The 12,449-nt window shown below is 43.4% G+C and overlaps 1 protein-coding gene and 9 non-coding genes across 10 annotated transcripts in view; 3 read left to right on the top strand and 7 right to left on the bottom strand.

The window, feature by feature from the left end:
- Positions 1-12,449, bottom strand: part of LOC128524461 (nuclear factor 7, brain-like) — a 561,325-nt gene that overhangs the window by 402,840 nt on the left and 146,036 nt on the right. The window lies entirely within an intron of this gene.
- On the bottom strand, positions 53-134 carry trnas-aga (transfer RNA serine (anticodon AGA)). Its single transcript has one exon. It is a non-coding gene; the product is annotated as a tRNA-Ser (tRNA).
- Positions 2,997-3,070, top strand: trnat-agu (transfer RNA threonine (anticodon AGU)). The gene has a single exon. It is a non-coding gene; the product is annotated as a tRNA-Thr (tRNA).
- Positions 3,881-3,963, bottom strand: trnal-cag (transfer RNA leucine (anticodon CAG)). The gene has a single exon. It is a non-coding gene; the product is annotated as a tRNA-Leu (tRNA).
- trnas-aga (transfer RNA serine (anticodon AGA)) lies at positions 4,231-4,312 on the bottom strand. The gene has a single exon. It is a non-coding gene; the product is annotated as a tRNA-Ser (tRNA).
- trnat-ugu (transfer RNA threonine (anticodon UGU)) lies at positions 6,417-6,490 on the top strand. The gene has a single exon. It is a non-coding gene; the product is annotated as a tRNA-Thr (tRNA).
- On the bottom strand, positions 8,066-8,148 carry trnal-cag (transfer RNA leucine (anticodon CAG)). Its single transcript has one exon. It is a non-coding gene; the product is annotated as a tRNA-Leu (tRNA).
- trnas-aga (transfer RNA serine (anticodon AGA)) lies at positions 8,416-8,497 on the bottom strand. Its single transcript has one exon. It is a non-coding gene; the product is annotated as a tRNA-Ser (tRNA).
- trnat-ugu (transfer RNA threonine (anticodon UGU)) lies at positions 10,602-10,675 on the top strand. The gene has a single exon. It is a non-coding gene; the product is annotated as a tRNA-Thr (tRNA).
- trnal-cag (transfer RNA leucine (anticodon CAG)) lies at positions 12,250-12,332 on the bottom strand. Its single transcript has one exon. It is a non-coding gene; the product is annotated as a tRNA-Leu (tRNA).

A 12,449-nucleotide genomic window follows, 5' to 3' on the forward strand; every position in this document is an offset into this window, starting at 1 on the left:
ACAGCCACAACACAATGAGTTGCAACATGTCTTTCTTGCGCAATATAACAGACGTAATCGGCAGGATTCGAACCTGCGCCGGGAGAGCCCAATGGATTTCTAGTCCATCGCCTTAACCACTCGGCCACGACTACACCGCGTGTGCTTACATAGTGTGGGCCCGTGATTGAATAGACTTTTGCCACGTCTGATTTCATGACTTGACCTCCTCCCCAAAGCAAGCGCTAGATCTTTCCAATACACGCAAGTGTATCGGTTGGCTTAAGTTCAGGATTTTTAGGCTTCAGACAGGAACCACGTTCACGTTTTACCTTAGAAAAACAGCAAAGCAGTTTAGAGAGCAGCCTCTGCAACCATACATGCTGCAAAATACAGTGAGAAAGATGAAATAATCCTATAAATCATAAACAAGACAACTTTTCATACCCCATCATCATCCAGAAGCTGATTCCTTGACTTCTGCATTCAAACATGCGGTGGAACATCTCAAAAGAATTTTTCAGTATCTGTGAAAATGAAGTTCAGCTCAGTGCTTTGCCTCAACAACACAACCATGTGCAGAGACGTCTAGTAAACAGGAGATCCCAGGAGAGGTGAACAGGAGCATTTAAATCCCAGCAATGCCTCTTGAGGGGCACTTCTGTTGCTATGCAGATCAGACTGGTTTCAGTGGAGGAAATGAAATCTTTGCTTCATGTCTGACCGTTAACAGCTCATGGGTTAAAGTCACACAATGCACAAGCTTTCTGATTAGCCAAGATTAGAGTCCTATCTTGTGTATCCCTAGCACAACTGCTGTCAACATTATGATCCGGTCATTAGCTACATTGCGACTGCATATCTTTTTACCACACCTTTAAACATTTGTCTGTTAGGACGATGACTAGAGCAGATAATTTCTTGCATGTGCATTGGTTTGGCTGCCTTCTTCTGACATATAATTTGACCTGTGGTTGCGATTATTCAGCTGTTGGGGACCTTTGCAAGCATCAAATCAAGTGTATGAGGCTCATTCACAGAAACGCAACAGAATAATGCTGCTGCCAAATCGTCATTCGTGTGGTAACATGATGTCTCGGATTTGTAGGACCTTATACCACAAAACGTTTAATCTATGGGTGATGAGGAGATACCTTATTTAATATGTTATCTAGCGCTTACTCCAGTGTGTATATGTTGAGGTCTCCATGCTACAGTGCTATCCAAGCAGTGTCTACTGCAACAATCATCTGTTGGTGCGAAAGCTATCCCTTTCTTGCCTTTCTTACAGCCAGAGTTGAATAACTTTGCAAGTCAGACAGGGATCTGTGGCAAATTCCATGGTGAAATCAAGGCATTCTGTGGACGCTGTTGACAGCTTGTGGGATCAGCACCTGCCATAGTTGTTTGCATTTGGTGGAATTTGATTAGTAGCAACAGAAAAGCATCTGCCCAATGAACTCGAGCATCCATGAATCTTGGAGAGCCTGAAAAAAAACACCCTGGTTGGCTCTGTGATGCAATGGATAGCGTGTTGGACTTCTGGACTCAGCTGTGAAGCTATTCAAAGGTTGCGGGTTCGATGCCCCGCCAGAGACACTAACTTGTTACCTTCTTTTTATCCACACACCATGTCTAAAATGAAATCTTTGGTCAGGAATCCCTGTTCAAGATGCACTTTCCTATGTGCCATATTTGATTGAATGACTTGTCAGCTGATTTTAAGAAATATCATTGTTTTCCACATGTTTCCGCCCATTTGTCCCAAATCAAGCCCTCAGCTCAACTCCAGCTTCAACAAAAGGTTACGACATTGATTCACGCAATCCTTATGGGACAAAGAGCCAAAGTCCACAGCAGCAATCTGATGAACGCTTGCTTGCTTTTAGATGTGCATGGCATGTGGATTTTAATTCCTCCCCCCTGACTGTTGTGATATGCTTGTTAGGACTATGGCTGGAGATCAGCCATAACCTTTTGTTTGCTGTGGCTTGTGTGCCATTTACAGATCTAAAACTTGACATTTTCTTAAGGATTTTCACCCGTTTTGGGATCTTATCAAGCCGAAATCAAAGTTAGGATGTGCAAACAAACATCAAAGCATTTGCATGGCATCGCTGGTTGAGTACTCGTCTTACGAGCTCAGCGAGGTTTGCATGCGGATGGAGGAAATATTAGCATTGCAATCAGATTACGTCTTGGCCAGGAGAGTCTCGGTTAAAAGTGCTGGGTCATGCCTAAGGTGCCGCGCAGGCCATTGGCACTGTGGCTTAGCTGGTGAAAGCACCTGTCTTGTAAACAGGAGATCCTGGGTTCAAATCCCAGGAGTGCCTGTTGTGAGTTTCATCTCCTGGTACACCAGACAAGGTCTGGGTTCAACTGCATGAGGAACTCAAGGCTTAAGTGCTTGTGGTCTCAGGTTGTGGCAGGGTATCTTCCTTTCAGCCAGGATTTCTGCTCAGTTTTCATGTGTTTTCCAGAGGTAGACACCTGTCCATGGTGTCAAGCAAGGTAGCTCTATTCCTCCCACAGAAGTGAATGAAAACTGGCATTTTGATTTGCAAGAATTGAATCATTTTCTGAGTAGCCGTGGAACATTTGCCTGATGTTGACATTTGGTTACATTTAAATGAGGACAATGGCTGTCAATAAGCTAGTATATATATATATATATATATATATTTTTTTTTTTTTTTTTTTTTTTTTGCTGTAAACTGTATGCCAGTTGCAAATATATAACATACAGTGTGTTTGAAATTTGTTTATTTTTGCAAGCCTGAAATCTACTGCAACAGGCATGATCTTTGCCTGCAATGAACTTGGAACAACCTGAGTCGAAACACCATGACTGGCAGTTTTGGCGTGCTCTGTGAAGCATGGTATAGCACTGTGGGACTTCATTCATGGTCCTATCATGCTGCATGCCAGTGGAGACAATCTTAGCTTGATAGTCAAGTTCCTGTGCTGGAGCATCTCAGATACGCGAGAGTATATGCAAGAGGCTAAGGTTTGGTTGTGGCGCTGTGGCTTAGTTGGTTAAAGTGCCTGTCTAGTAAACAGGAGATCCTGGGTTCGAATCCCAGCAGTGCCTCTCACTGTGCACCTCTGTTGCTATGCAGGACAGACTGGTTTCTGTGGAAAAAGGAAATCTTTGCTTTATGTCTGACCATTAAATGGGTTAAGGTCACACAATGCACAAGCTTTCTGATTAGCCAAGTTTACAGTCCGATCTTGTGTATCCGTAGGTCATTGGCTATATTGCAAATTGTACATGGCCCAATTGCCCAAGATTGCACTACACACTGCACTTCAATATATATAAATATATGTGTATGTATACATAAAATTACATTACTGAAAGCTCGCTTGTGCCCATTTTCTAAGAAAGCATACAGTGATAAGTTGCTGAAAGCTACTACGATCCGATGTGGATGTCTTTGTCTGATCCAGAGTAGACGTTTTACCTTAGCAAAACAGGAAAGCAGTTTAGAGAGCAACCTCTCCAACCATCTATGGGCAATGCTGCAAAATACAGACAGAAAGATGAAATGAACCTATGTATCATGAACAATGATAACTTTTCATACCCAATTGTCAAATAGAAGCTGATTCCTTGACTTCACCAATCAAACATGTGCTGGGACATCTCAAAAGAATTTTTCAGCATGCGTGAAAAGGAAGTTCAGCTCAGAACCTGTAGCCTTGATTTTGGCACCCTGCTCCGGGCTTTGCCTCAACAACACAACCATGTCTACATCGTCCAAAAAATTGAAGAAGCAAGCGCTTGATGAAGAAAAGTGCCAACTTCTTCGCTAGCAAGCAAAGCTATGCTGTGAGAGGTCAAGGTTATTGATGCAGATCCATACATGATTTCCTAAATGCAACAAAGAGAAGGGGCTCTTGTCAGAAGTGGGATTCGAACCCACGCCTCCAGGGGAGACTGCGACCTGAACGCAGCGCCTTAGACCGCTCGGCCATCCTGACACGGCGGTCTCTAGAAAGGTCACGTCTTGCACGGATTACCGATCGGATGTCTATGAGGCAGCTTGTCATTGGAAGACAGATCAACGTTGGGAAGGGGTGACAGGATTTCTCCACCAAAGCAGCAGCTATTGAGGATGAAAAGGGGGCAGGATGTCACCATTATGTCTTCAGCAAATCACCAACTCTTAAGGGCATGAGGAAATTTGTTACAAATCACAGCCACAACACAATGAGTTGCAACATGTCTTTCTTGCGCAATATAACAGACGTAATCGGCAGGATTCGAACCTGCGCCGGGAGAGCCCAATGGATTTCTAGTCCATCGCCTTAACCACTCGGCCACGACTACACCGCGTGTGCTTACATAGTGTGGGCCCGTGATTGAATAGACTTTTGCCACGTCTGATTTCATGACTTGACCTCCTCCCCAAAGCAAGCGCTAGATCTTTCCAATACACGCAAGTGTATCGGTTGGCTTAAGTTCAGGATTTTTAGGCTTCAGACAGGAACCACGTTCACGTTTTACCTTAGAAAAACAGCAAAGCAGTTTAGAGAGCAGCCTCTGCAACCATACATGCTGCAAAATACAGTGAGAAAGATGAAATAATCCTATAAATCATAAACAAGACAACTTTTCATACCCCATCATCATCCAGAAGCTGATTCCTTGACTTCTGCATTCAAACATGCGGTGGAACATCTCAAAAGAATTTTTCAGTATCTGTGAAAATGAAGTTCAGCTCAGTGCTTTGCCTCAACAACACAACCATGTGCAGAGACGTCTAGTAAACAGGAGATCCCAGGAGAGGTGAACAGGAGCATTTAAATCCCAGCAATGCCTCTTGAGGGGCACTTCTGTTGCTATGCAGATCAGACTGGTTTCAGTGGAGGAAATGAAATCTTTGCTTCATGTCTGACCGTTAACAGCTCATGGGTTAAAGTCACACAATGCACAAGCTTTCTGATTAGCCAAGATTAGAGTCCTATCTTGTGTATCCCTAGCACAACTGCTGTCAACATTATGATCCGGTCATTAGCTACATTGCGACTGCATATCTTTTTACCACACCTTTAAACATTTGTCTGTTAGGACGATGACTAGAGCAGATAATTTCTTGCATGTGCATTGGTTTGGCTGCCTTCTTCTGACATATAATTTGACCTGTGGTTGCGATTATTCAGCTGTTGGGGACCTTTGCAAGCATCAAATCAAGTGTATGAGGCTCATTCACAGAAACGCAACAGAATAATGCTGCTGCCAAATCGTCATTCGTGTGGTAACATGATGTCTCGGATTTGTAGGACCTTATACCACAAAACGTTTAATCTATGGGTGATGAGGAGATACCTTATTTAATATGTTATCTAGCGCTTACTCCAGTGTGTATATGTTGAGGTCTCCATGCTACAGTGCTATCCAAGCAGTGTCTACTGCAACAATCATCTGTTGGTGCGAAAGCTATCCCTTTCTTGCCTTTCTTACAGCCAGAGTTGAATAACTTTGCAAGTCAGACAGGGATCTGTGGCAAATTCCATGGTGAAATCAAGGCATTCTGTGGACGCTGTTGACAGCTTGTGGGATCAGCACCTGCCATAGTTGTTTGCATTTGGTGGAATTTGATTAGTAGCAACAGAAAAGCATCTGCCCAATGAACTCGAGCATCCATGAATCTTGGAGAGCCTGAAAAAAAACACCCTGGTTGGCTCTGTGATGCAATGGATAGCGTGTTGGACTTCTGGACTCAGCTGTGGAGCTATTCAAAGGTTGCGGGTTCGATGCCCCGCCAGAGACACTAACTTGTTACCTTCTTTTTATCCACACACCATGTCTAAAATGAAATCTTTGGTCAGGAATCCCTGTTCAAGATGCACTTTCCTATGTGCCATATTTGATTGAATGACTTGTCAGCTGATTTTAAGAAATATCATTGTTTTCCACATGTTTCCGCCCATTTGTCCCAAATCAAGCCCTCAGCTCAACTCCAGCTTCAACAAAAGGTTACGACATTGATTCACGCAATCCTTATGGGACAAAGAGCCAAAGTCCACAGCAGCAATCTGATGAACGCTTGCTTGCTTTTAGATGTGCATGGCATGTGGATTTTAATTCCTCCCCCCTGACTGTTGTGATATGCTTGTTAGGACTATGGCTGGAGATCAGCCATAACCTTTTGTTTGCTGTGGCTTGTGTGCCATTTACAGATCTAAAACTTGACATTTTCTTAAGGATTTTCACCCGTTTTGGGATCTTATCAAGCCGAAATCAAAGTTAGGATGTGCAAACAAACATCAAAGCATTTGCATGGCATCGCTGGTTGAGTACTCGTCTTACGAGCTCAGCGAGGTTTGCATGCGGATGGAGGAAATATTAGCATTGCAATCAGATTACGTCTTGGCCAGGAGAGTCTCGGTTAAAAGTGCTGGGTCATGCCTAAGGTGCCGCGCAGGCCATTGGCACTGTGGCTTAGCTGGTGAAAGCACCTGTCTTGTAAACAGGAGATCCTGGGTTCAAATCCCAGCAGTGCCTGTTGTGAGTTTCATCTCTTGGTACACCAGACAAGGTCTGGGTCCAACTGCATGAGGAACTCAAGGCTTAAGTGCTTGTGGTCTCAGGTTGTGGCAGGGTATCTTGCTTTCAGCCAGGATTTCTGCTCAGTTTTCATGTGTTTTCCAGAGGTAGACACCTGTCCATGGTGTCAAGCAAGGTAGCTCTATTCCTCCCACAGAAGTGAATGAAAACTGGCATTTTGATTTGCAAGAATTGAATCATTTTCTGAGTAGCCGTGGAACATTTGCCTGATGTTGACATTTGGTTACATTTAAATGAGGACAATGGCTGTCAATAAGCTAGTATATATATATATATATATATATATATATATATATATATTTTTTTTTTTTTTTTTTGCTGTAAACTGTATGCCAGTTGCAAATATATAACATACAGTGTGTTTGAAATTTGTTTATTTTTGCAAGCCTGAAATCTACTGCAACAGGCATGATCTTTGCCTGCAATGAACTTGGAACAACCTGAGTCGAAACACCATGACTGGCAGTTTTGGCGTGCTCTGTGAAGCATGGTATAGCACTGTGGGACTTCATTCATGGTCCTATCATGCTGCATGCCAGTGGAGACAATCTTAGCTTGATAGTCAAGTTCCTGTGCTGGAGCATCTCAGATACGCGAGAGTATATGCAAGAGGCTAAGGTTTGGTTGTGGTGCTGTGGCTTAGTTGGTTAAAGTGCCTGTCTAGTAAACAGGAGATCCTGGGTTCGAATCCCAGCAGTGCCTCTCACTGTGCACCTCTGTTGCTATGCAGGTCAGACTGGTTTCTGTGGAAAAAGGAAATCTTTGCTTTATGTCTGACCATTAAATGGGTTAAGGTCACACAATGCACAAGCTTTCTGATTAGCCAAGTTTACAGTCCGATCTTGTGTATCCGTAGGTCATTAGCTATATTGCAAATTGTACATGGCCCAATTGCCCAAGATTGCACTACACACTGCACTTCAATATATATAAATATATGTGTATGTATACATAAAATTACATTACTGAAAGCTCGCTTGTGCCCATTTTCTAAGAAAGCATACAGTGATAAGTTGCTGAAAGCTACTACGATCCGATGTGGATGTCTTTGTCTGATCCAGAGTAGACGTTTTACCTTAGCAAAACAGGAAAGCAGTTTAGAGAGCAACCTCTCCAACCATCTATGGGCAATGCTGCAAAATACAGACAGAAAGATAAAATAAACCTATGTATCATGAACAATGATAACTTTTCATACCCAATTGTCAAATAGAAGCTGATTCCTTGACTTCACCAATCAAACATGTGCTGGGACATCTCAAAAGAATTTTTCAGCATGCGTGAAAAGGAAGTTCAGCTCAGAACCTGTAGCCTTGATTTTGGCACCCTGCTCCGGGCTTTGCCTCAACAACACAACCATGTCTACATCGTCCAAAAAATTGAAGAAGCAAGCGCTTGATGAAGAAAAGTGCCAACTTCTTCGCTAGCAAGCAAAGCTATGCTGTGAGAGGTCAAGGTTATTGATGCAGATCCATACATGATTTCCTAAATGCAACAAAGAGAAGGGGCTCTTGTCAGAAGTGGGATTCGAACCCACGCCTCCAGGGGAGACTGCGACCTGAACACAGCACCTTAGACCGCTCGGCCATCCTGACACGGCAGTCTCTAGAAAGGTCACGTCTTGCACGGATTACCGATCGGATGTCTATGAGGCAGCTTGTCATTGGAAGACAGATCAACGTTGGGAAGGGGTGACAGGATTTCTCCACCAAAGCAGCAGCTATTGAGGATGAAAAGGGGGCAGGATGTCACCATTATGTCTTCAGCAAATCACCAACTCTTAAGGGCATGAGGAAATTTGTTACAAATCACAGCCACAACACAATGAGTTGCAACATGTCTTTCTTGCGCAATATAACAGACGTAATCGGCAGGATTCGAACCTGCGCGGGGAGACCCCAATGGATTTCTAGTCCATCGCCTTAACCACTCGGCCACGACTACACCGCGTGTGCTTACATAGTGTGGGCCCGTGATTGAATAGACTTTTGCCACGTCTGATTTCATGACTTGACCTCCTCCCCAAAGCAAGCGCTAGATCTTTCCAATACACGCAAGTGTATCGGTTGGCTTAAGTTCAGGATTTTTAGGCTTCAGACAGGAACCACGTTCACGTTTTACCTTAGAAAAACAGCAAAGCAGTTTAGAGAGCAGCCTCTGCAACCATACATGCTGCAAAATACAGTGAGAAAGATGAAATAATCCTATAAATCATAAACAAGACAACTTTTCATACCCCATCATCATCCAGAAGCTGATTCCTTGACTTCTGCATTCAAACATGCGGTGGAACATCTCAAAAGAATTTTTCAGTATCTGTGAAAATGAAGTTCAGCTCAGTGCTTTGCCTCAACAACACAACCATGTGCAGAGACGTCTAGTAAACAGGAGATCCCAGGAGAGGTGAACAGGAGCATTTAAATCCCAGCAATGCCTCTTGAGGGGCACTTCTGTTGCTATGCAGATCAGACTGGTTTCAGTGGAGGAAATGAAATCTTTGCTTCATGTCTGACCGTTAACAGCTCATGGGTTAAAGTCACACAATGCACAAGCTTTCTGATTAGCCAAGATTAGAGTCCTATCTTGTGTATCCCTAGCACAACTGCTGTCAACATTATGATCCGGTCATTAGCTACATTGCGACTGCATATCTTTTTACCACACCTTTAAACATTTGTCTGTTAGGACGATGACTAGAGCAGATAATTTCTTGCATTTGCATTGGTTTGGCTGCCTTCTTCTGACATATAATTTGACCTGTGGTTGCGATTATTCAGCTGTTGGGGACCTTTGCAAGCATCAAATCAAGTGTATGAGGCTCATTCACAGAAACGCAACAGAATAATGCTGCTGCCAAATCGTCATTCGTGTGGTAACATGATGTCTCGGATTTGTAGGACCTTATACCACAAAACGTTTAATCTATGGGTGATGAGGAGATACCTTATTTAATATGTTATCTAGCGCTTACTCCAGTGTGTATATGTTGAGGTCTCCATGCTACAGTGCTATCCAAGCAGTGTCTACTGCAACAATCATCTGTTGGTGCGAAAGCTATCCCTTTCTTGCCTTTCTTACAGCCAGAGTTGAATAACTTTGCAAGTCAGACAGGGATCTGTGGCAAATTCCATGGTGAAATCAAGGCATTCTGTGGACGCTGTTGACAGCTTGTGGGATCAGCACCTGCCATAGTTGTTTGCATTTGGTGGAATTTGATTAGTAGCAACAGAAAAGCATCTGCCCAATGAACTCGAGCATCCATAAATCTTGGAGAGCCTGAAAAAAAACACCCTGGTTGGCTCTGTGATGCAATGGATAGCGTGTTGGACTTCTGGACTCAGCTGTGGAGCTATTCAAAGGTTGCGGGTTCGATGCCCCGCCAGAGACACTAACTTGTTACCTTCTTTTTATCCACACACCATGTCTAAAATGAAATCTTTGGTCAGGAATCCCTGTTCAAGATGCACTTTCCTATGTGCCATATTTGATTGAATGACTTGTCAGCTGATTTTAAGAAATATCATTGTTTTCCACATGTTTCCGCCCATTTGTCCCAAATCAAGCCCTCAGCTCAACTCCAGCTTCAACAAAAGGTTACGACATTGATTCACGCAATCCTTATGGGACAAAGAGCCAAAGTCCACAGCAGCAATCTGATGAACGCTTGCTTGCTTTTAGATGTGCATGGCATGTGGATTTTAATTCCTCCCCCCTGACTGTTGTGATATGCTTGTTAGGACTATGGCTGGAGATCAGCCATAACCTTTTGTTTGCTGTGGCTTGTGTGCCATTTACAGATCTAAAACTTGACATTTTCTTAAGGATTTTCACCCGTTTTGGGATCTTATCAAGCCGAAATCAAAGTTAGGATGTGCAAACAAACATCAAAGCATTTGCATGGCATCGCTGGTTGAGTACTCGTCTTACGAGCTCAGCGAGGTTTGCATGCGGATGGAGGAAATATTAGCATTGCAATCAGATTACGTCTTGGCCAGGAGAGTCTCGGTTAAAAGTGCTGGGTCATGCCTAAGGTGCCGCGCAGGCCATTGGCACTGTGGCTTAGCTGGTGAAAGCACCTGTCTTGTAAACAGGAGATCCTGGGTTCAAATCCCAGCAGTGCCTGTTGTGAGTTTCATCTCTTGGTACACCAGACAAGGTGTGGGTCCAACTGCATGAGGAACTCATGGCTTAAGTGCTTGTGGTCTCAGGTTGTGGCAGGGTATCTTGCTTTCAGCCAGGATTTCTGCTCAGTTTTCATGTGTTTTCCAGAGGTAGACACCTGTCCATGGTGTCAAGCAAGGTAGCTCTATTCCTCCCACAGAAGTGAATGAAAACTGGCATTTTGATTTGCAAGAATTGAATCATTTTCTGAGTAGCCGTGGAACATTTGCCTGATGTTGACATTTGGTTACATTTAAATGAGGACAATGGCTGTCAATAAGCTAGTATATATATATATATATATATATATATATATTTTTTTTTTTTTTTTTTTTTTTTTTGCTGTAAACTGTATGCCAGTTGCAAATATATAACATACAGTGTGTTTGAAATTTGTTTATTTTTGCAAGCCTGAAATCTACTGCAACAGGCATGATCTTTGCCTGCAATGAACTTGGAACAACCTGAGTCGAAACACCATGACTGGCAGTTTTGGCGTGCTCTGTGAAGCATGGTATAGCACTGTGGGACTTCATTCATGGTCCTATCATGCTGCATGCCAGTGGAGACAATCTTAGCTTGATAGTCAAGTTCCTGTGCTGGAGCATCTCAGATACGCGAGAGTATATGCAAGAGGCTAAGGTTTGGTTGTGGCGCTGTGGCTTAGTTGGTTAAAGTGCCTGTCTAGTAAACAAAAGATCCTGGGTTCGAATCCCAGCAGTGCCTCTCACTGTGCACCTCTGTTGCTATGCAGGTCAGACTGGTTTCTGTGGAAAAAGGAAATCTTTGCTTTATGTCTGACCATTAAATGGGTTAAGGTCACACAATGCACAAGCTTTCTGATTAGCCAAGTTTACAGTCCGATCTTGTGTATCCGTAGGTCATTAGCTATATTGCAAATTGTACATGGCCCAATTGCCCAAGATTGCACTACACACTGCACTTCAATATATATAAATATATGTGTATGTATACATAAAATTACATTACTGAAAGCTCGCTTGTGCCCATTTTCTAAGAAAGCATACAGTGATAAGTTGCTGAAAGCTACTACGATCCGATGTGGATGTCTTTGTCTGATCCAGAGTAGACGTTTTACCTTAGCAAAACAGGAAAGCAGTTTAGAGAGCAACCTCTCCAACCATCTATGGGCAATGCTGCAAAATACAGACAGAAAGATGAAATGAACCTATGAATCATGAACAATGACAAGTTTTCATACCCAATTGTCAAATAGAAGCTGATTCCTTGACTTCACCAATCAAACATGTGCTGGGACATCTCAAAAGAATTTTTCAGCATCCGTGAAAAGGAAGTTCAGCTCAGAACCTGTAGCCTTCATTTCGGCACCCTGCTCCGGGCTTTGCCTCAACAACACAACCATGTCTACATCGTCCCAAAAAACAAAGACACAAGCGCTTGATGAAGAAAAGTGCCAACTTCTTCGCTAGCAAGCAAAGCTATGCTGTGAGAGGTCAAGGTTATTGATCCAAATCCATACACGATTTCCTAAATGCAACAAAGACAGGGGCTCTTGTCAGAAGTGGGATTCGAACCCACACCTCCAGGGGAGACTGCGACCTGAACGCAGCGCCTTAGACCGCTCGGCCATCCTGACACGGCAGTCTCTAGAAAGGTCACGTCTTGCACGGATTACCGATCGGATGTCTATGAGGCAGCTTGTCATTGGAAGACAGATCAACGTTGGGAAGGGGTGACAGGATTTCTCCACCAA

This window comes from Clarias gariepinus, chromosome 5 (genome assembly GCF_024256425.1).
Source record: "Clarias gariepinus isolate MV-2021 ecotype Netherlands chromosome 5, CGAR_prim_01v2, whole genome shotgun sequence".
NCBI classification, from domain to species: Eukaryota; Metazoa; Chordata; class Actinopteri; order Siluriformes; family Clariidae; genus Clarias; species Clarias gariepinus.